Source organism: Phyllobates terribilis, unplaced genomic scaffold (genome assembly GCF_046119375.1).
Source record: "Phyllobates terribilis strain yellow unplaced genomic scaffold, ASM4611937v1 Scaffold_11__3_contigs__length_659146591, whole genome shotgun sequence".
Lineage (NCBI taxonomy): Eukaryota > Metazoa > Chordata > Amphibia > Anura > Dendrobatidae > Phyllobates > Phyllobates terribilis.
Window position 1 is genome coordinate 632,452,550 of NW_027362771.1, and position 21,373 is coordinate 632,473,922.

At 46.6% G+C, this 21,373-nt stretch overlaps 1 pseudogene; it reads right to left on the reverse strand.

Annotated features, from left to right (window-relative positions):
* The window catches only part of LOC141167518 (olfactory receptor 5AP2-like), a 97,736-nt pseudogene that overhangs the window by 1,257 nt on the left and 75,106 nt on the right, over positions 1-21,373 (reverse strand).

The following is a 21,373-nucleotide window of genomic DNA, read 5'->3' on the forward strand; positions in this document are numbered from 1 at the left end:
GTAAAGGTCACTTTGACCTTACTGTGGCTGGATTGGCATTAAAGAGATTTAATGAGTCTCAATGCAGTTTTAGAAGACTTCAGAATGTTATACATTTTTCCAGGGCAATTTGAGGCAAAGAAAAGCTCGTTGTTTGCTTTAAGTTGATATGCTGCAAATCAAATTTGGCAAAAAAAATGACAAATCTGCATAAATACAAATTTTGAAAGATTTAATAATTTCTAGGCAAACTCTTTATTTGCTTACAATAGCAGGCAAGTATGAACCAAAGACCCAGAACCAGAAGAGTAGTGAAATTTTTTACAGGAAATTCATCAGGAAACAGCGCTAAAAAAATGTTGGAGATTCTGCAGGGCGCTTCAGTTTCACAGAAGGAAGTTCCAAGATGAATCACCAAGATGTCGTCATAATGATGAAAAAAGGTTTTATTAAAAATATTTTATATAACTGTTGGAGCCGTGTTCTGGGAATATCACAGCTAGCAACTGGAAAAGGTCATTACAGAAAATTCATACAATGTGTTTCGGCTAATATAGCCTTCATCAGATGAAAACATTTTTAGAAAAGTATGAACATATGCACAGCTATGTCAAAAGGACGAGCTGTGCATGTTCAGACTTAGTCACTTCTTTTAATTACAATATTTTGCGGATAATAAGATGTACTGGACCATAAGATGCACCCAAATTTTGGGACAGAAAATCAGAAAAAATGTTTTTATAAAATGGTGGTACGTCTTATTGTCCACTCTTGTAGGTGTAGCAGGGTCCCAGGAGGCTGGGATGCTGCTGCAGGAAGCTGGAGGCAGTGGGGTGGCAGGAGTGGGATGATGCTGTGGGCCCTGGGCTGGGAGGAGGGGATGTTTGGCAGTGGTAGGCTGTGTGGGCTCCGGACTTTAAAAAATTGTCGGGTGTCCCCGCACTTCCCATCCTTTCACTGCAGTGGACTTCTGGAAAATGGCTGCCTGAGGTGGTGCATGCACATGATGAGATCTCCAGAGCTGAGGAAAGTCTAGAGGCCACACAGCCTCGCATCACTGAACACCACCTCATCCCAGCCCTGGGCTTCATTACTGCTGCCCCCAGTAGGCAACATTCAGATTATAAGACACATCTCCATTTTCCCCAAAAATTTTGGGGAAAAAAGTGTGTTTTATAATCCAAAAAAATACGGTACTTCAGGATTCATAATGCACCATGTGGTTAAAATAGTAACCCGTCCATTCTTCTGGTGACTTCTGCATTCAAGCCACCACTATTGTTTATATACAGAGAGTGTAAAACAAGCTGCTGACACCCATGCATTCCATAAAGATGCTAGAAAAATGCTTCAGGTAAAACATTGAAAACATTTTCCAAAAGTGTTTTCCCACAGCAAATACTATATGAGTACAGTCCATATAAGAAAAAATAGAGCGCACCCACCAGTTCTTAAAACGTGAACTTTATTCCATAGTAGTTAAAAACTGGAAACAGCAGACTATGTGGAGCATATTTCAGGATGATGGTCATTTTGTTCAAACTGCGCTTTTACAGGTCCAGAGATAACGATATAACGGTACACCTTTTGCCAATGCCAGGGAGGCCTAGGGTTTTTTTTACTCTGGTATTCAGGGACTTTAGGGGCATTATACTATGTGGGAAGACTACTGTGGGAGACATCATGCTGTGCACAGGGGGCTTTGCGGCATTAAACTATGTAAAGGTGAGATTTTCAGAATTATAATCTTTATATGAGTGTTTCGGGACATTATGTTGTGTGTGGATTACATTTGGGGCCATTTTACCAAGCAGGGGACCCTGGACTGTTTAAGGGGCTTTGGATAACTATACTGTGTATAGGGAAGCTACAGGGCAATCTTGCTGTGTAAAAGAAGAGCAGTGGTGAAACCATACTGGGTGGTGGGATTTTGGAGCCATTAAGCTTTGTATTTGTGAACTGTTTGCCTCGTATACTGTGTATTGTGGGGGCTCTATTATACTGTGAGTATGGTAGCTGTGGGACCATCATACTGTGTCTTAGAGAGCAATGGGGTCTTCACATTGTGCATAAGGGAGTTGTGGGGGCATCATACTGTGAATAAGGTAGCTTTGGGGGCCATCACACTGTGTGCTAGAGAGCAATGGGGGTCTTCACACTGTATAAGGGAGCTGTGGGGGCATCATACTGTGAATAGGGTAGCTTTGGGGGCCATTACACTGTGTGTTATAGGGAAATGGGGTTCTGCACAGTTTGTACTAGGGAGATACTTTTATAGGGTAGCTGTGGGTCCAGTAATAGGGATAAATACAGCAACATAAAGCTCAGCACTGGGGTATTTGTATGATGAGGAGTTTGTTTAGGTTGGGAATAGATGGAGATGGATAGATGGAGATGGTTCTGAAAATGTAAGAAGTCAAATGTGTATTTGTTGCAAGCGCTACAGACGTGTCTTGATTGGAAAGAGTTGTCATGGTGGTCTCGGCCAAATGGAAAAAATGGGAAAAGTGAACAACTCCCTCAGAAAGAACTTTGGCTGTAAGACCCTGTATATAATAGCAATGTAATCTCTTACTGGAGAACTGATAGCACATTGTGGCCAATAAATTGTGGTAATGCCAGTGTTGTTGTTTGTATAGTTATTTTCAGTATCAGCACTAACATCTGCTGAGGATCTCCTATACGTACAATTAGGGCGCACTCCCGCAGTTGTAAGCAAGATTACTTAGTTAGGGGGCCACTTAGATGTGCTGAACCCCTAACTATGTCTCTGTCGTGTGCACATGTAGTGCCCCGAGGGTTCAGCCGCTACAGGGGTATTGCACCTCTGCCAGAGGTGTGGTATTCCACTCACGGGTAAGGATGGAGTATGGACCAGGGCTCAGTTAGCTGCATACAGCACACTCACCCCATTTCCGAGGGACAGCTCAACGGTACTCCCATTAGACAGAAATGCAGGTACGACAGACCATGTCCCTGTCTGGAGTGGGGAGGGGGGAGGAAAACCCAGTGATGTAGGAGCAGATAGGGGTTGGTTCCTGAACGTAGATAGGAGCTCATTGGTTGCTGGTCACCTGGGCTCATGGCTAGAGGGAGTTATAAAAGGTGGGCACCATCTTAGAACAGGGTCTGTTCAGTGAGAGAAGGAGTGCAGCCAGAGAGGGCTGACAGGGAGCTGTGGCTCAGTCTGGGCCCAGTTCCATGAGGCAGGCCTAGGGTGAAGGCCGGAGCCAGAAGAAAGGAACAGAAGCAGAAAGGAACAGGAAAGAAGGAGAAGAGACAGAGAAACAGAAGGGCTCAGGAACAAGAAGGTGGAAGGGACCCTAAGAACCCACGAGAATCCAGGGTGAAGGGTCAGGCAGATTAAGGGTACAGGATCCCAAGTTGGTGGAGGAGAAACAACCCTCAGCCAAAGACCGGAGGCTGTGACCATTTATTGGTGCAGCACGTCATCAAACCTGCTAGGAAGGCACCATATAGGACAGCGGGGAACGGGGCCCACGTTTACCTGCGCAAGTCCGCGGCAGCTGGACAAAAGTAAGTCACTGGTGAGGCAGGCCAGAGAAAGGAAAGAAGGGGGTCCTGAGCCATACTTCTGAGCTGCCTGGGAGTTGACCGAGCCCCACACCTGGTGGACGCAGCACGGCTCGGGCAGTCATTACCTGCTGAAGTGACTTGGATACTAACTGTGAGTAAAGACCCTGGACTGTAACTTGTTGTCTGTGTGCTCCTTCGTGCCTCCAGCACTACCGGTACTGGGACTCTCACCACCATCACTCCCATTTTCCATTATACTTCCCTGGGGCCACATTCTTCCCGTGGGGAGTCACACTACCCCAGGTGTACACATCATCAGCCCCAGCGGTCTGCATGCAGCTGCGGTTCCTAATAACCGCAATCCACGGGTGGCGTAGTCGGACATTATCATCAGTACGTAGCAGACTACCATTGGTCTGACCACCCTGAGCTGCGGTAACGGGCCGCCACTACTACCCCCATCGTTTCTCTATTGCCTGGATCCGCGTGCCCCACGGCTCAGGGGGCGAGTCACACATACCTGTGGACTTTACGTTTATAAAGCAACAGGTTGTAATTGGTCCACAGAGATACATCGACACTGGGGTAGAATGTGGAGGACACAGGAGAATCTGAATATTGAACGGATATAAGTGTCTGGACAGACAGTTCTCCATGGGTGACGGAGATTCCTGAATGGGAAACATAGAATAGCAGTGGGGAATATAATTTATATATTAAAATGGGTCAGAGGTTTGGCTATTTGACATAGAAAAACATAATCTCGCAGCTGCAGAAATCATCTTCTTAATATCTATTTTTGTGGGTGGGCCGGGATGGTGTCAGACCACTTCACATTTTATTCCTGTATTGTTTATCTTCAGATTAAAGTGAACCTGTCACCAGGTTAAAAGTAGCTAGTTTTTTTGCTGTTATTTAATCCTGCGTATTCCCTTATGCCTTTTTTTAATTGATTATCTTCCTAAAAATACCACCATACTGCTCCAGAGTTAGGGACTTTTTAATTAGGGCTAATTTGTATAATCTTTTTGAAGGAGGCATATCTCACAGGATTGTCTGAGAAGATGCATTTTGGCAGCTTACCATTATTTCACTGCGAGCCACGTTCCGCTATAACAGAGCTTTAAACATTAACCCTAAGTAAAAAAGCCCAAACCTATGGAGCTGTAGGACGGATTTGAAAACTAAAACAAAAAAAAAAATGAATACTCAGGGGTGCAGTGGAAAAAATATAAGGGAAAAAACTGGCCACTTACGACGTGATGACGGGTCCTTTTCAAGTCTTTATTGTAACTTTACTCAACTTCTATATCAGCATATACTTTTTATTTTAGACTTTGGCATAACATAATTGATAAAGTTTTACTTTTTACTTTAAAAACTTTATGGTCTATTTACAAAAATGAATCATTAGAAGTTGATTTCCTTTTGGTTTTTAAACACAGGAGATTCCTCATGTGAGGACAATACCTTTTCTGGAGTTGTTAAAACATTCCATTTATATATTCAGTCACAGCTAAAAGTGTTGGCACTAGTGTTGAGCATTCCGATACTGAAATATCGGGTATCGGCCGATATTCGCGGTATCGGAATTCCGATACTTAATTCCGATACTTTTGCAATATCGTATACCGGAATCGGAAGTTCCCATAATGCAATGAGACATTTTCATTTTATTCAGCCAATGAGGATCCTAAGAAGTGTGGGCACATCCTGTTAGGCATGTAGGCATCTTAACTAATGGCATGGCTGTGATTGGCTGCTGAAATGATGTCATGATGCACTATAAAAGCCACCGCCGCTATTTTGAGCGCACTCTGCTGTGAATTCAGTTAGGGATAGGATGCTGTTGTTCTGAGGGACAGTTTTAGCTACCTATTTGCTCTATACTGCTTTACCCAAGCTACTTTCTAAATCACTGTGCCTTGCAGTGCTAGTGCACAGTTCCCTGTGCTGTTCACCGCTGTCTGCAAGGTCTGTGTGTGTGAGTGCAGCTCACCCTGTAGTGTGTGCTTCAGCCAAGTCTGGTTGTAGTGCACTCAGTGTGTGTCACTGCCTCATACATTGTCCTTTTTTGCCAATTCATAATTTTTCCTGATATCTCCTATTAGTGTGGTGGTTCCATCTGTATTCAGCTAAATTGGTTCCAAACACACTATATAGGAGTAGATAGAGACATTTTTTTCCGTCTTGCAGCACTAGTGCACAGTGCTCTGCATCTGTACTGTTCACCGCTGTCTGCAAGGTCTGGTGTGTGAGTGCAGCTCACCCTGTAGTGTGTGCTTCAACCCCGTCTGGTTGTAGTGCACTCAGTGTGTGTCACTGCCTCATACATTGTCCTTTTTTGCCAATTCATAATTTTTCCTGATATCTCCTATTAGTGTGGTGGTTCCATCCGTATTCAGCTAAATTGGTTCCAAACACACTATATAGGAGTAGATAGAGAAATTTTTTTGGTCTTGCAGCGCTAGTGCACAGTGCTCTGCATCTGTACTGTTCACCGCTGTCTGCAAGGTCTGGTGTGTGAGTGCAGCTCACCCTGTAGTGTGTGCTTCAACCCCGTCTGGTTGTAGTGCACTCAGTGTGTGTCACTGCCTCATACATTGTCGTTTTTTGCCAATTCATAATTTTTCCTGATATCTCCTATTAGTGTGGTGGTTTCATCTGTATTCAGCTAAATTGGTTCCAAACACACTATATAGGAGTAGATAGAGAAATTTTTTTCCGTCTTGCAGCGCTAGTGCACAGTGCTCTGCATCTGTACTGTTCACCGCTGTCTGCAAGGTCTGGTGTGTGAGTGCAGCTCACCCTGTAGTGTGTGCTTCAACCCCGTCTGGTTGTAGTGCACTCAGTGTGTGTCACTGCCTCATACATTGTCCTATTTTGTCAATTCATAATTTTTCCTGATATCTCCTATTAGTGTGGTGGTTCCATCCGTATTCAGCTAAATTGGTTCCAAACACACTATATAGGAGTAGATGGAGAAATTTTTTTGGTCTTGCAGCGCTAGTGCACAGTGCTCTGCATCTGTACTGTTCATTGCTGTCTGCAAGGTCTGGTGTGTGAGTGCAGCTCACCCTGTAGTGTGTGCTTCAACCCCGTCTGGTTGTAGTGCACTCAGTGTGTGTCACTGCCTCATACATTCTCCTTTATTGCCAATTCATAATTTTTCCTGATATCTCCTATTAGTGTGGTGGTTCCATCCGTATTCAGCTAAATTGATTCCAAACACACTATATAGGAGTAGATAGAGGAGCCTTTCTGCAGCCTTGGGCCCTGCAGCCCCAGCCAGATTAGTATTAGCCTATTTTTTGCAGCCTCATCTATTGCATTGTAGGTTACCTTCCTACATTGTAATAGCTACAAAAAGTTTGTGATACTATCGTTATTACATCTTTATGTACATCCAGTGTCTTTTTGTGACAAAAAAAAGCCTAAATAAAGTTCACCAAACACTCCACTTTACAGTTGTGTAGGCCACATTAGCTCATATTAAAGTCTAGTCCACACTTTATAAAATTAGTGTTTCTTATACCTGTTAGCAGCTGTTCAGGAATAAGCACACTAAGCCCTTAGTACTTTTCTGCCTATCTTTATCAGTCTACCAAGATGAAGAAGGCATGGAGTAAGGCATGTGGTCGTGGGCGTGGGCGTGGGCGTGGAGTTTCTGCAAGGAGAGGACGTGAGGATTCTGTGCCTGCAGGGAGAGGACGTGGGGATTCTGTGCCTGCTGCGGGCACCAGTGACTCAGCATCCCCCAGTTTTACCAGGGAACAGTCCTTTATGCGCAGCTTTGTAGGAGCTAGCCGTACCCCACTGCTGCGCGAGGACCAAATTGAAGCCGTTGTCGGATGGATGGCAGCTAACGCATCGACTTCATTTAGTTTCAGATCCTCTCAGGTCCTGAGCACTGAAGAGCACCCATCTGTCTCTTCACCACCTGCCAAATTGCCCAGGCAGTCAGAGAGCCCTGGACAGGAGCCATCTCTACTTCTGTTCTCTGAATCTCTTGGCTTGGAAAGAGGGGGCCAGCCAAGCAGAATTCGAGAATTTGAAGAAGAGGTAGTATGCAGTGATGCGCAACCGTTTTGTCTCTCTGAATCTGAAGAGGCGGGTGGGCCAGTGCCTATGGTCAGCAGCACACCTCAGTACGCATCTGATGATGAGACTCAGGTGCCACTTTCTGGTACGTACTGTGCTGTCGAGACTACCCAGGAGAAGCAGTTGTTTGAAGAGGGTGGTGTAGATGATGAGGTCCTTGACCCATCATGGCATGAGGGACAGGAAGGTGGTGGGAGCAGCTCTGAGGAAGAGATTCCCCGAACGGCCCAAAAAGGAGGGAGAGGGAGGGGGCAGACTTGGTTGCCTGTAGCCTCCACTTCGGCACCCATTAGGAGCATGGCTCTTCCAAAATCCAAAGCGCGCGCTCCCAAGACTTGCAGTGCCTGGTCCTTTTTTGACACAGTTGCAGAGGACATTTGCTTTGTCAAATGCAAGCTATGTAATCAGAAGGTGAAAAGAGGGAAAAGTGTCAGCAACCTCAATACCACAAATATGTGGAAACATGTGCAGACCAAGCACATGGTGGAGTTGCAAAAACACACTGAAGACCTAGGCAAACCTACAGCGCCACCTACCACCTCTTCAGCTCATGTTGTAGCCTCTTCCTCCAGCTCACACACAGCTGGTTCGGCTTCCTCACAGGATCGCCATGGAAGAACCTCTGGCACTGTTGTACAGAGACACAGTGTAATTCCACCCACAGCACCACTTTCCCAGTCATCCTCACACTCCCAGGCCAGTCTACAGCCATCGTTAGCACAGGCATGGGAGAAAAGGCGCCCATACTCGGCAAACCACCCCCGAGCACAGGCTCTGAATGCTGGCATTGCTAAACTACTGGCCCTTGAAATGCTATCATTCAGGCTTGTGGAGACTGACACATTCCGTAACTTTATGGCATTGGCAGTCCCACAATACAACGTGCCCAGCCGCTTTTATTTCAGCAGGCAAGCCATCCCTGCCCTGCAACATCATGTGGAGGGAAAAATTAAACATGCGCTACAAAACGCCGTCAGTAGCATGGTCCACCTGACCACTGATGCGTGGACCAGTAAGCATGGACAGGGACGATACCTTTCCCTCACTGCCCATTGGGTAAATGTTGTGGAGCCGGGTACAGATCTTGAGAGTGGCGCTGTACGTGTTCTGCCAACTCCAAGGATTGCAGGAATCCAGTCTGTACACATTGACTCCTCCTCATACTCCAATTCCTCTGAATCAGCGCTGCAGGAGCCGTCACGGTCTACCTCCACATCGACCCGTGAACGGTTACCTGTTATGATGACCGATATGAGCACAGCCGTGGCCAAACGTCAACAGGCCGTATTAAAATTAATTTCTTTGGGGAATCGAAGCCACACAGCGCAGGAGCTCTGGAATGCCATCAAGCAGCAGAGTGACGTGTGGTTTGTGCCAGCGAATCTCCAGCCAGGCATGGTAGTGTGTGACAATGGCCGAAATCTGGTGGCAGCTCTGGGCCTAGGCAACCTCACTCACATCCCATGTCTGGCACATGTGCTCAACTTGGTCGTGCAGAGTTTTTTGAGGGACTATCCGGATCTTGATGCACTGCTTCACAAGGTCCGCATAGAGTGCGCTCACTTGCGGCGTTCCAGCAATGCAAGATCACGCATTGCAGCTCTGCAGCGCCGATTATGTCTTCCGGAACATCGCATCATATGTGACCTACCCACCAGGTGGAATTCAACGTTACATATGTTGGAGAGGTTGTGTGAGCAGCAGGCAGCAGTAATGGAGTACCAGCTGCAGCAGGCGCAAACAAGTCGCAGTGCGCGCCGTTCACACTTCACCACCACTGAGTGGGCCTCTATGAAGGACATTTGCCACGTTTTGCGTGCCTTCGATTATTCCACGCGGATGGCGAGTGCAGATGATGCACTAGTCAGCATGACTATCCCCCTTATCTGCCTGCTTGAAAAAACACTGCAAGCACTAAGGGACGAGGTTTTGGAAGAGGTGGAGGATGAGGAGTCACAAATGCCATCTGCTTCTCTACAGTCTGCGCAACGTGGTTCCTCACAAAGGCCTAGGCAGGGGACACTTTGTGAGGAGGATGAGGAGGAGTCAATGGATGAGGAAGACATCTGTCCAGAGGAGGGAGGTACACAATGCTCTAGTAGTCAGTATCTAGAGCGAGGGTGGGGTGATGCAGAGCAGGCAGAGATCACGCCTCAAGCAGGGGACAGCGTTTCTTGGCCAGTTGGCAGTCTGCAGCACATGGTTGATTTCATGCTGCAGTGCCTGAGAAACGACCGCCGCATCGCCCACATTCTCAACATGGCTGATTATTGGGTGTCCACCCTCCTAGATCCTCGCTACCGGGACAACTTACAAAGCCTCATAACACCGTTGAACCGGGAGCGTAAAATGCGGGAGTACCAACACGCACTGGTGCATTCCATCATGTTCTCCATTCCAACCGAGAGCAGTGCTGCTAGTGCTTTACAAAGCAGCTCAGTGCGTCGAGGCAGTGGAGGAAGCTCTGCACAAAGAGGGAGCAGAAGCAGCGCCTCAGCACAAGGCAAGACCAGTATGGCCGAAATGTGGCAAAGTTTTGTGTCCCCGCCGCCACAAATGTCTACACCATCACAGACGGCTCCAGTCAGCAGGAGGCAACGTTTCCGTCAGATGGTGACAGACTACATGTCTTGCCCTCTTAGTGTACTCCCAGACGGCTCTTCTCCCTTCAAGTTTTGGGTCTGTAAGCTGGATACATGGCCAGAGCTTAGTCAGTATGCACTGGAGGTGCTAGCTTGCCCTGCTGCTAGTGTATTATCGGAAAGCGTCTTTAGTGCCGCAGGTGGTGTACTAACAGACCGTCGCATGCGACTATCCTCCGATAACGTTGACCGGCTTACTTTTCTCAAAATGAACAAGGCCTGGATCTCTCATGAATTTGCCAGTCCTCTTCCAGAATAAATAATTGGTTGGCAACAGTATCCAGGTCTCCTGTTCTGTTCATGTTTCTACCACCTGAACTGTAATCCCTGAGCTCCAACACCGCCAGTTGGCGCTCGGAAGTGCCGTCTGCACAGTCAACACTTGCTGCCGTGTTATTGGGGTTCAGTAACGTCAGCTGTTCCCCTGCTGTGCGGACGGCAATTTCTCCTGCTCTGTCCACATCCACTGTACTACTGATTTAAAACCTAGTCCAAATACACCTCTGGCTCCTCTGTTTTCAGTATTATCCCTGAGCTCCAACACCGCCAGTTGGCGCTCGGAAGTGCCGTCTGCACAGTCAACACTTGCTACCATGTTATTGGGGTTCAGTAACGTCAGCTGTTCCCCTGCTGTGCGGACGGCAATTTCTCCTGCTCTGTCCACATTCTCACTACTACAGATTTTAAAGTTGCTCCAATTACACCTCTGGCTCCTCTGTTTTCAGTATTATCCATGAGCTCCAACACCGCCAGTTGGCGCACGGAAGTGCCATCTGCACAGTCAACACTTGCTACCATGTTATTGGGGTTCAGTAACGTCAGCTGTTCCCCTGCTGTGCGGACGGCAATTTCTCCTGCTTTGTCCACATCCACTGTACTACACATTTTAAAGTTGCTCCAATTACACCTCTGGCTCCTCTGTTTTCATTCTTATCCCTGGGCTCCAACACCGCCAGTTGGCGCTCGGAAGTGCCGTCTGCACAGTCAACACTTGCTGCGGTGTTATTGGGGTTCGGTAACGTCAGCTGTTCCCCTGCTGTGTTCACGGCAATTTCTCCTGCTCTGTCCATATTCACTGTGCTACTTATTTAAAACTTGCTCCAATTACACCTCTGGCTCCTCTCTATTTTTATTCTTATCCCTGGGCTCCAGCACCGCCAGTTGGCGCTCGGAAGTGCTGTCTGCACAGTCAACACTTGCTGCCGTGTTATTGGGGTTCGGTAACGTCAGCTGTTCCCCTGCTGTACGGACGGCAATTTCTCCTGCTTTGTCCACATCCACTGTACTACACATTTTAAAGTTGCTCCAATTACACCTCTGGCTCCTCTGTTTTCATTCTTATCCCTGGGCTCCAGCACCGCCAGTTGGCGCTCGGAAGTGCCGTCTGCACAATCAACACTTGCTGCGGTGTTATTGGGGTTCGGTAACGTCAGCTGTTCCCCTGCTGTGTTCACGGCAATTTCTCCTGCTCTGTCCATATTCACTGTGCTACTTATTTAAAACTTGCTCCAATTACACCTCTGGCTCCTCCGTTTTTAGTATTTACCCTGGGCTCCAATACCGCTAGTTGCTGCTCAGAAGTGCCGTCTGCACAGTCAACGCTTGCTCCAGTGTTATTGGGGTTCAGTAACGTCAGCTGCTGCCCAGCTGTGTGTCCGGCAAATTCTCCTGCTTTGTCCACATCCACTGTACTACGGATTTAAAACCTCCTCCAAATACACCTCTGGCTCCTCTGTTTTTAGTATTTACCCTGGGCTCCAGCACAGCCAGCTGGTTCTCGGCAGTTCCATTGGCTCTTGTACCTTCTGCTACCCATCCGGGTTCCAGTACCGTCAGCTGGTCCTCGGTAGTTCCATTTGCTCTTGTATCTTCTGCTACCCATCCGGGTTCCAGTACCGTCAGCTGGTTCTCGGCAGTGTCTTTGGCACGGGTACTCCCTCCTGCCCAGCCTGGTTCCAGCACGCCAGCTGTTTCCGGGTAGTGTCAACGTCACTTTGCCTCCAATGCGTTGTCCTGTCGTGTTGCGGTCGGGTTAGCCGACTCTATGGTGCCTGCAGTTTAGGTGACTCCTATGTGGGCTGCGGGATCTGGCAATGAAGGCTGGTTCCATAGTGCCAATAGGACAAGCACCCCCTGTAGGACTGTGGGTTTTGGTAACTGCGGCCGGCTCGCGGCCTTGAACTTTTTTTTACATGGGTACCTTCTGCTACCCATCCGGGTTCCAGTACCGTCAGCTGGTTCTCGGCAGTGCCTTTGGATTAGGTGCCTCCTTCTCGGTATCCAAGTTCCACCAACGTCTGCTGGTCCTTGGTAGTGCTTTCTGGCACAGGTACCTCCTGCTTAGTAACCGAGTTCCAGTAACATCAGCTGGTCCTCGGTAGTTCCATTGGCTCTTGTACCTTCTGCTACCCATCCGGGTTCCAGTACCATCAGCTGGTCCTCGGTAGTTCCATTTGCTCTTGTATCTTCTGCTACCCATCCGGGTTCCAGTACCGTCAGCTGGTTCTCGGCAGTGTCTTTGGCACGGGTACTCCCTCCTGCCCAGCCTGGTTCCAGCACGCCAGCTGTTTCCGGGTAGTGTCAACGTCACTTTGCCTCCAATGCGTTGTCCTGTCGTGTTGCGGTCGGGTTAGCCGACTCTATGGTGCTTGCAGTTTAGGTGACTCCTATGTGGGCTGCGGGATCTGGCAATGAAGGCTGGTTCCATAGTGCCAATAGGACAAGCACCCCCTGTAGGACTGTGGGTTTTGGTAACTGCGGCCGGCTCGCGGCCTTGAACTTTTTTTTACATGGGTACCTTCTGCTACCCATCCGGGTTCCAGTACCGTCAGCTGGTTCTCGGCAGTGCCTTTGGATTAGGTGCCTCCTTCTCGGTATCCAAGTTCCACCAACGTCTGCTGGTCCTTGGTAGTGCTTTCTGGCACAGGTACCTCCTGCTTAGTAACTGAGTTCCAGTAACATCAGCTGGTCCTCGGTAGTTCCATTGGCTCTTGTACCTTCTGCTACCCATCCGGGTTCCAGTACCATCAGCTGGTCCTCGGTAGTTCCATTTGCTCTTGTATCTTCTGCTACCCATCCGGGTTCCAGTACCGTCAGCTGGTTCTCGGCAGTGTCTTTGGCACGGGTACTCCCTCCTGCCCAGCCTGGTTCCAGCACGCCAGCTGTTTCCGGGTAGTGTCAACGTCACTTTGCCTCCAATGCGTTGTCCTGTCGTGTTGCGGTCGGGTTAGCCGACTCTATGGTGCCTGCAGTTTAGGTGACTCCTATGTGGGCTGCGGGATCTGGCAATGAAGGCTGGTTCCATAGTGCCAATAGGACAAGCACCCCCTGTAGGACTGTGGGTTTTGGTAACTGCGGCCGGCTCGCGGCCTTGAACTTTTTTTTACATGGGTACCTTCTGCTACCCATCCGGGTTCCAGTACCGTCAGCTGGTTCTCGGCAGTGCCTTTGGATTAGGTGCCTCCTTCTCGGTATCCAAGTTCCACCAACGTCTGCTGGTCCTTGGTAGTGCTTTCTGGCACAGGTACCTCCTGCTTAGTAACCGAGTTCCAGTAACATCAGCTGGTCCTCGGTAGTTCCATTGGCTCTTGTACCTTCTGCTACCCATCCGGGTTCCAGTACCATCAGCTGGTCCTCGGTAGTTCCATTTGCTCTTGTATCTTCTGCTACCCATCCGGGTTCCAGTACCGTCAGCTGGTTCTCGGCAGTGTCTTTGGCACGGGTACTCCCTCCTGCCCAGCCTGGTTCCAGCACGCCAGCTGTTTCCGGGTAGTGTCAACGTCACTTTGCCTCCAATGCGTTGTCCTGTCGTGTTGCGGTTGGGTTAGCCGACTCTATGGTGCCTGCAGTTTAGGTGACTCCTATGTGGGCTGCGGGATCTGGCAATGAAGGCTGGTTCCATAGTGCCAATAGGACAAGCACCCCCTGTAGGACTGTGGGTTTTGGTAACTGCGGCCGGCTCGCGGCCTTGAACTTTTTTTACATGGGTACCTTCTGCTACCCATCCGGGTTCCAGTACCGTCAGCTGGTTCTCGGCAGTGCCTTTGGATTAGGTGCCTCCTTCTCGGTATCCAAGTTCCACCAACGTCTGCTGGTCCTTGGTAGTGCTTTCTGGCACAGGTACCTCCTGCTTAGTAACCGAGTTCCAGTAACATCAGCTGGTCCTCGGTAGTTCCATTGGCTCTTGTACCTTCTGCTACCCATCCGGGTTCCAGTACCGTCAGCTGGTCCTCGGTAGTTCCATTTGCTCTTGTATCTTCTGCTACCCATCCGGGTTCCAGTACCATCAGCTGGTTCTCGGCAGTGTCTTTGGCATGGGTACTCCCTCCTGCCCAGCCTGGTTCCAGCACGCCAGCTGTTTCCGGGTAGTGTCAACGTCACTTTGCCTCCAATGCGTTGTCCTGTCGTGTTGCGGTCGGGTTAGCCGACTCTATGGTGCCTGCAGTTTAGGTGACTCCTATGTGGGCTGCGGGATCTGGCAATGAAGGCTGGTTCCATAGTGCCAATAGGACAAGCACCCCCTGTAGGACTGTGGGTTTTGGTAACTGCGGCCGGCTCGCGGCCTTGAACTTTTTTTTACATGGGTACCTTCTGCTACACATCCGGGTTCCAGTACCGTCAGCTGGTTCTCGGCAGTGCCTTTGGATTAGGTGCCTCCTTCTCGGTATCCAAGTTCCACCAACGTCTGCTGGTCCTTGGTAGTGCTTTCTGGCACAGGTACCTCCTGCTTAGTAACCGAGTTCCAGTAACATCAGCTGGTCCTCGGTAGTTCCATTGGCTCTTGTACCTTCTGCTACCCATCCGGGTTCCAGTACCGTCAGCTGGTCCTCAGTAGTTCCTCAGCTTTCTTGTACCTTCTGCTACATTTCCAAGTTCAAGCTTTTTGAAATGGTTCTTGGTAATCACTCTGGATCTCCCTGACGAGGACCCTGAAGACGAGGACCCTGAAGACCAACACTAAGAAGACGAGGACCCCGAAGACAATGACCCTGAAGACGAGGACCCTGAAGACCACCCCGAAGAAGACGAGGACCCTGAAGACCACCCCGAAGAAGACGAGGACCCCGAAGACGAGGACCCAGAAGACCAACCCGAAGAAGATGAGGACCCCGAAGACGAGGACCCCCGAAGACGACGACCCTGAAGACCACCCCGAAGAAGACCAAGAAGATGACCCTGAAGAAGTTGACCAAGAAGACAAAGAAGAGAAGACAAGCACCAAGATACAGAAGAACAAGAGACAGAAAACCAAGAAGCAGAAATACAAGAAGCTGCAGAACAAAAAGCGGAAGAACATTAAGCATAAGACTAAAAATTAGAGCAAAAGATAATATCTAAATTATAAGCAGAAGATGACTAAGCAGTGTATGGGGGTGAGTCCGTTCCTCCTCGTGGTGCCCCTGGAAAAGACCTGCTGCTGCAGGCCAAACTGAACGCGGACAAATCCTGTTGTAAATCTTTTGTGACGGGCAGAACGAAAGGTGTAATGTCCAACCTTTTATAGATAACAACTACAGGAATGCCTGTCACAAATAAGAATATGATGAAGAAGAAGAATATGAAGAAGATGAAGAAGTAGAATATGAAGAATGTAAAAAAAAGAATAATACAAAGAAGGTGAAGAAGAAGAAGGTGAAGAAGAAGTGGATGAAAAAGATGCTGAGGATGATGAAGGAGAAAGTGTGGGAGAAGTAAAAAAGAAGGTGAAGAGCATGGAAGTAGTGAAACATAAATATCTGACAAAATATAAAAATACTTAACATAGTTAATATTTCCGTAACTCAGAACATAATAAAAAAATAGTAATTCCTGCTATTCCATTTGACTGTGCTAAACCTCTATGCCTTTATTGTCTCCCCCACCTCCCCCAATACATTCTACATTATTCTTAGTTGTTTTCCTTCATGTAGAAATAACCTACAAGGAAAGAAAGGGTTTATTTTAATTCCGATATTTATGTCCCATTGACTTGCATTGGTTTCCGGTATCGGAATCGGCGATATCCGATACTTTTTCGGTATCGGTCCGATCCAATCCGATCCGATATTTCCCGATATCGGAAGGTATCGCTCAACACTAGTTGGCACCATTGAAATTGTTGCAGAAAATGAAGTATTTCTACCAGAAAATTTTTGGAATTCCATGTTTTTTATACACATGTTTATTTCCTTTGTGTCTGTCGGAAAAATAATATAATCTTGTAGTTATGATACCTTTTAATGGCTAACATAACTACAATATTATCTGATTTTTGCCACTGAGAGCAATCTTTTTTCAAATGCCTAAAACGGTACCAAACCTTTTATCTTTCTTTCCTTTGTGTGTATTGGAACAACACAAAAAAAAGAAAAAAAGGCAAATTGGACATAATTTCACACAAATTGCCAAAATTAGGCAGTGCCAAATTGTTGGCACCCTCAACTTTATATTTTTAATAACTGCAATCAATCGCTTCCTATAAAAATCAACAAGCTTCTTCCACCTTTCAGCTAAAATCTTGGACTCTTCTTTTGCAAACTGCTCCAGGTCTCTCATATGTGAAGGCGTCTTCTCCCAACAGAAATTTTAAGATGTCTCCGCAAGTGATCAATGGGATTTAGATCTAGACTCATTGCTGACCACTTCAGAACTCTCCAGCTCTTTGTTACCATCCATTTCTGGGGGCTTCTTGATGTATGTTTGGGGTTATTGTCCTTCTGGAAGACCCATGATCCAAGACACAAACCCAGCTTTCTGACACTGGGCACTACATTGCTACCCAAAATCTTTTGGAAATCTTCAGATTTCATGATGTCTTGCACAAAGTCAAGGCACCCAGTGCCAGAGGCAGCAAATCAATTCCAGAGCATCTTTGAACCTTCACACTATATGACTGTGAGTACTGTGTTAATTTCTTTGTAGACCTCATTCTGTTTTCGGTAAATGGTAGAATGATTTTCTTTTCCAAAAACCTCTATCTTGTTCTCATCTGTCCACAAGAAGCTTTCCCAGAAGGATTTTGGCTTATGCACATACATTTTGGCAAACTACAGTCTAGCTTTTTTATGTCTCTTTATGTCAGCAGTGGGGTACACCTGAGTCTCCTGCCATAGCATTTCATTTAATTTATATGTCTACATATTGTTCGTGCTGACACTGATGCCCCCTGAGCCGTCAGGACAGTCAGAATTTCTTAAGAACTTGATTGTGGCTGCTTATCCACCATCCGGACTATCCTGCATTGCAACCTTTCATCAATTTTTCTCTGTCATCCATGTCCAGGGAAATTATCTACAGTGCCATGGGTTGTAAACTTCCTCATTATTTTGCAGACCATGGACAAAGTAACATCATGATCTCTGGAGATGGCCTTGTAATATTGAGATTGTTGATAATGTTCAGGCCTGATGAAGAGACCTTAGTAGTCTCAAAAGCTTGTATTTTGTTACCATCTTTTCAGTTAGCCATTGAAAGGTATCAACCACAGAGGACTCTCGGATCTAAAAATATTTTTGATAATGTTCAATAATTTTTGTTCAGAAGACCTCAGTCAGTTCTCTTCTTCTCTTTCTGTTCTCCATGCTTAGTGTGGCACACACAGGCACACAATAGAAAGATTGAGTCAACTTCTCCCATTTTTATTTGGTTTTCTATGTGATTTTCATATTGCCCACACCTGTTACTTGCCACAGGTGAGTGTGAACGGGCATCAAATGCTTGAGCAAAATTGTTTACTCACAATTTTGGAAAGGTGCCAACAAATTTGTCTGGCCCATTTTGGGGGTTTTGGGTGAAGTTTAGTGATGAGAGTACTGTAATATTCGTAATCGCTATAATCGTAACGAGTACTTTGTAATAATCACGTATTCATTCCAAATAGCGAATACAATGTAAGCCAATGGGAAATGTGAGTAATTTTCTACAGGATCCTACAAAGGGGTCTGGGAGGCTGAGAAAAAAGCTGAAATGGATGGGAAAGTGATGAAACAGAATGGGAAGAGCCTGGAGATTATGCCTGCATGCATTTCTGACACACATATGGTTTCTGGGAATAAGTTTGTCACAGTATTACGCCACTTTTACAGACACACAAGAACAACTAACAAACCAACCTAAATTGCATTTAACAGGCCAAAAATGTGAATAAACAGTTTTTCCTGCACAATCACTTGTATATAAGGCTAAATAAACAAGAGAAGCCAAGCTATCCCTTTTAGACTTTGTTCACACATACTTTTGTGGCTTTTTTGCCTTTTACAATTCGGAGGGCCCTGACTTATACATTTTGTAGGTCCCTCTGTCATACATCATTTTTAGTTCACTATTCCCCAGCACTTTACAATCACAGCTAGAACGTTCTAGTAGGTATGTTGATCTTTGACCTAAGAGCCCTCAGGTGGCTCTGTAATATGCGTTTTAAAGGGACAGCTGTTACTTAGACATTTGGGCTGTCCCTCCATCATTGACACTCAGATAGTGGAATATATATTCCGTAGCTGTTTACTATGTGCCCATTGTAGCATTGGGCTTGATCCTCCTCCACCACCATGTGATACTGCTGCCCTAAATTGAAATGTTCAGAGGGACTGCAGTAAGCAGAAAAGCTGAGTTTTGTGAGAGCCCTCGTGTGGCCCTGTAACATACATTTTGAATTGCCCTCCTCTAGAGATTTTGGAGGTCTCTCTTGCGTACATTTGAGAGTGCCCTCACTTATTCATATTGAAGGGCCCTCGCTCTATTATTTAACTCATTTAAGGACAGAGACTACAGAGAAAAACGTGAAGAGACATGGAGAACTAGAAGGTAGCAGTGAGTGCGGCCTGCGATCCTCAGGTATGCCTGAACTCTGTGAACTGGAAAAATAAACCTGCACTAGTCAACTGGATGACGAGCTCAAATATATCACTTGTGCAAGTAAATGGACAAAGGATATATGGTGCCCCCCGCCAGGATGGGTTGGAGAAGCTTCTCCAAATGGCTCAGAGATTTTGATTGTCAATATTCCCCAGATTGTATAGGAAGATAAGACTTCTTGATACTGTACTACTTGATCCAGTGCAGAATGTGGATTGTATTTCCAAAAATTACTCCTTGGGGCTGTGTCATAGGTGCAGGGAGATTCCATGACAAGGGCTTCCCGTGTCAAACATTTTCTACGATGGAGTACTGTAGTAGTTGTGGCCCTCAATTCAAGTTTTCAGAGGGCCATCAGTCGGTCATCAACAGTCAGTGTAAATTTCAATTGAATATGTATCCCCTATCTCAGTCACAATGTGGCACAAGCCAGGCATGCTTTTTGCCAAACAGGGTGACTGACAGTACATTTCTATTGAATATGTATCCACTATCTCAGTCACAATGTGGCACAACCTGTGACAAGGGCCTGCAATGAAAAATATCAGTTTGGTAGGACCACTGTGCATTCCAGATTTGTCCACTGCACAATGTGCAAAGGGTTTGTAAAAATTAGCCCTATGGGCTGAGTCATGGTTGATGTAGGAAGCCACCATCCCAAGGGCCTCCCATCAAAAATAGTAGTTAGGCTGGAGTAGGAATACTGTCCTGCTTTGTCCACTGTACAATGTGCATAGGGTTTGTAAAAATTATCGATATGGGCTGAGTCATAGTTGACGAAGGAAGGAAACAGGTTTTTATGGGAAGGGGGTGATGTTAACAGCAGTAGCCTGAATCTGCATTTTTGGTGAATTTAGGTTGGCTTGCTGTCACCTGGATGGATTACAAACTGTGGAGATATCCAGTCCTTGTTGCCGTTAATCAGAGTAAGTCTGTCAGCATTTTCCATGGAGAGGCGTGTGCGCCTATCAGTGATGATTCCTCCAGCGAAACAGAAAACACGCTCTGACACCACATTAGCAGTCGGGCAGGCCAGCACCTCCAAGGCATATAAAGAGAGGTCGGGCCAAGTGTTCAGCTTAGATACCCAATAATTAAAGGGAACTGAACCGACTGAATGGACGCACGTATGGTCACTTAAGTACCCCTTGACCATGTTCTGCAACTTATCCCTCCTTGCATTGTTACAGGCACAGATAACCCTTGCTGTTGTTCTAGTGTATTGAAAATAGTGGTTAAAATGGGCTAGTGCGTGCTTTGTAGCAGGCAGTGGGAAATGTTTGGACTACTGCTTTGTGTAGAGCACAAAATGCTTTTTTAAGTGGACTAATATGGACAGAAGCCAGGCTCTGACCCCTAAAACAGCAGGGAAAATAGACCGGTGCTAAAAAAAAGGCAGCACACAATGCTTATTCTGTGTGTGCAGGAAAAATATTGCATTGTCTCTGACAAGAGCTGTTTTAATATGGACACTGGAAGAACACTACCTAATACACTCCTTACCTAATACACAAGCTCTCCTCTGTACTCTGACTTTGTTGTGTGTCTTCAGCTCTGAAAAGAGCTAATTTTTGGAGGTATTATGGAGCTAGTAAGCGGCTCCTTTAAACTGTCCCTGCTCGAGTATCTATCCCTCACTACTCTACACTGAACTAGTACACACTGCAGGTAGCCATTACAAGGGCATTTGTTTGATCAAGAGGCCTAAACACTCTCCCCTAGCACCTCAGCGATATCTCCCTATGCTTGTAGAATGCAGGCTCCAGATGCAATGAGCACAAAATGGCGGCGGCAGGGCATAAATAGACCCTATGACACTGGGCGGCCAATCACAGTAATGCCACAATCCAGATCTGCGGCATTACTGTGATTGGTTAAGAAGCCCAGCATGTTTAGTGGCTGCAAAGGTGGCGATAAAAACTGCAGGGGGGGACATCCGAATATAGCGAGGTGAGTACATAAATACTCGCAGAATAACGAGTAACCCGAATACCGTACTATCCGTGCGAATAGCGAATAGTAACGAATACACTCATCACTAGTGAAGTGTCTTCTTTTTTAGTCTTTTTTTGTCTTGTTCCAATACACACAAAGAAAATAAATATGTGTAATTGCAATAAGTTTCTGGGAGAAATACTTCATTTCCAGAACAATTTCAAGGGTGCCAACACTTTCAACCATGACTGTATTATAAAAACTAGTGGATGAAATTGTGAATAACCCTGTCGGACATAAAAACAGAGGAATTACACGTAGTATGGGCATCATATCTATAACCTGTG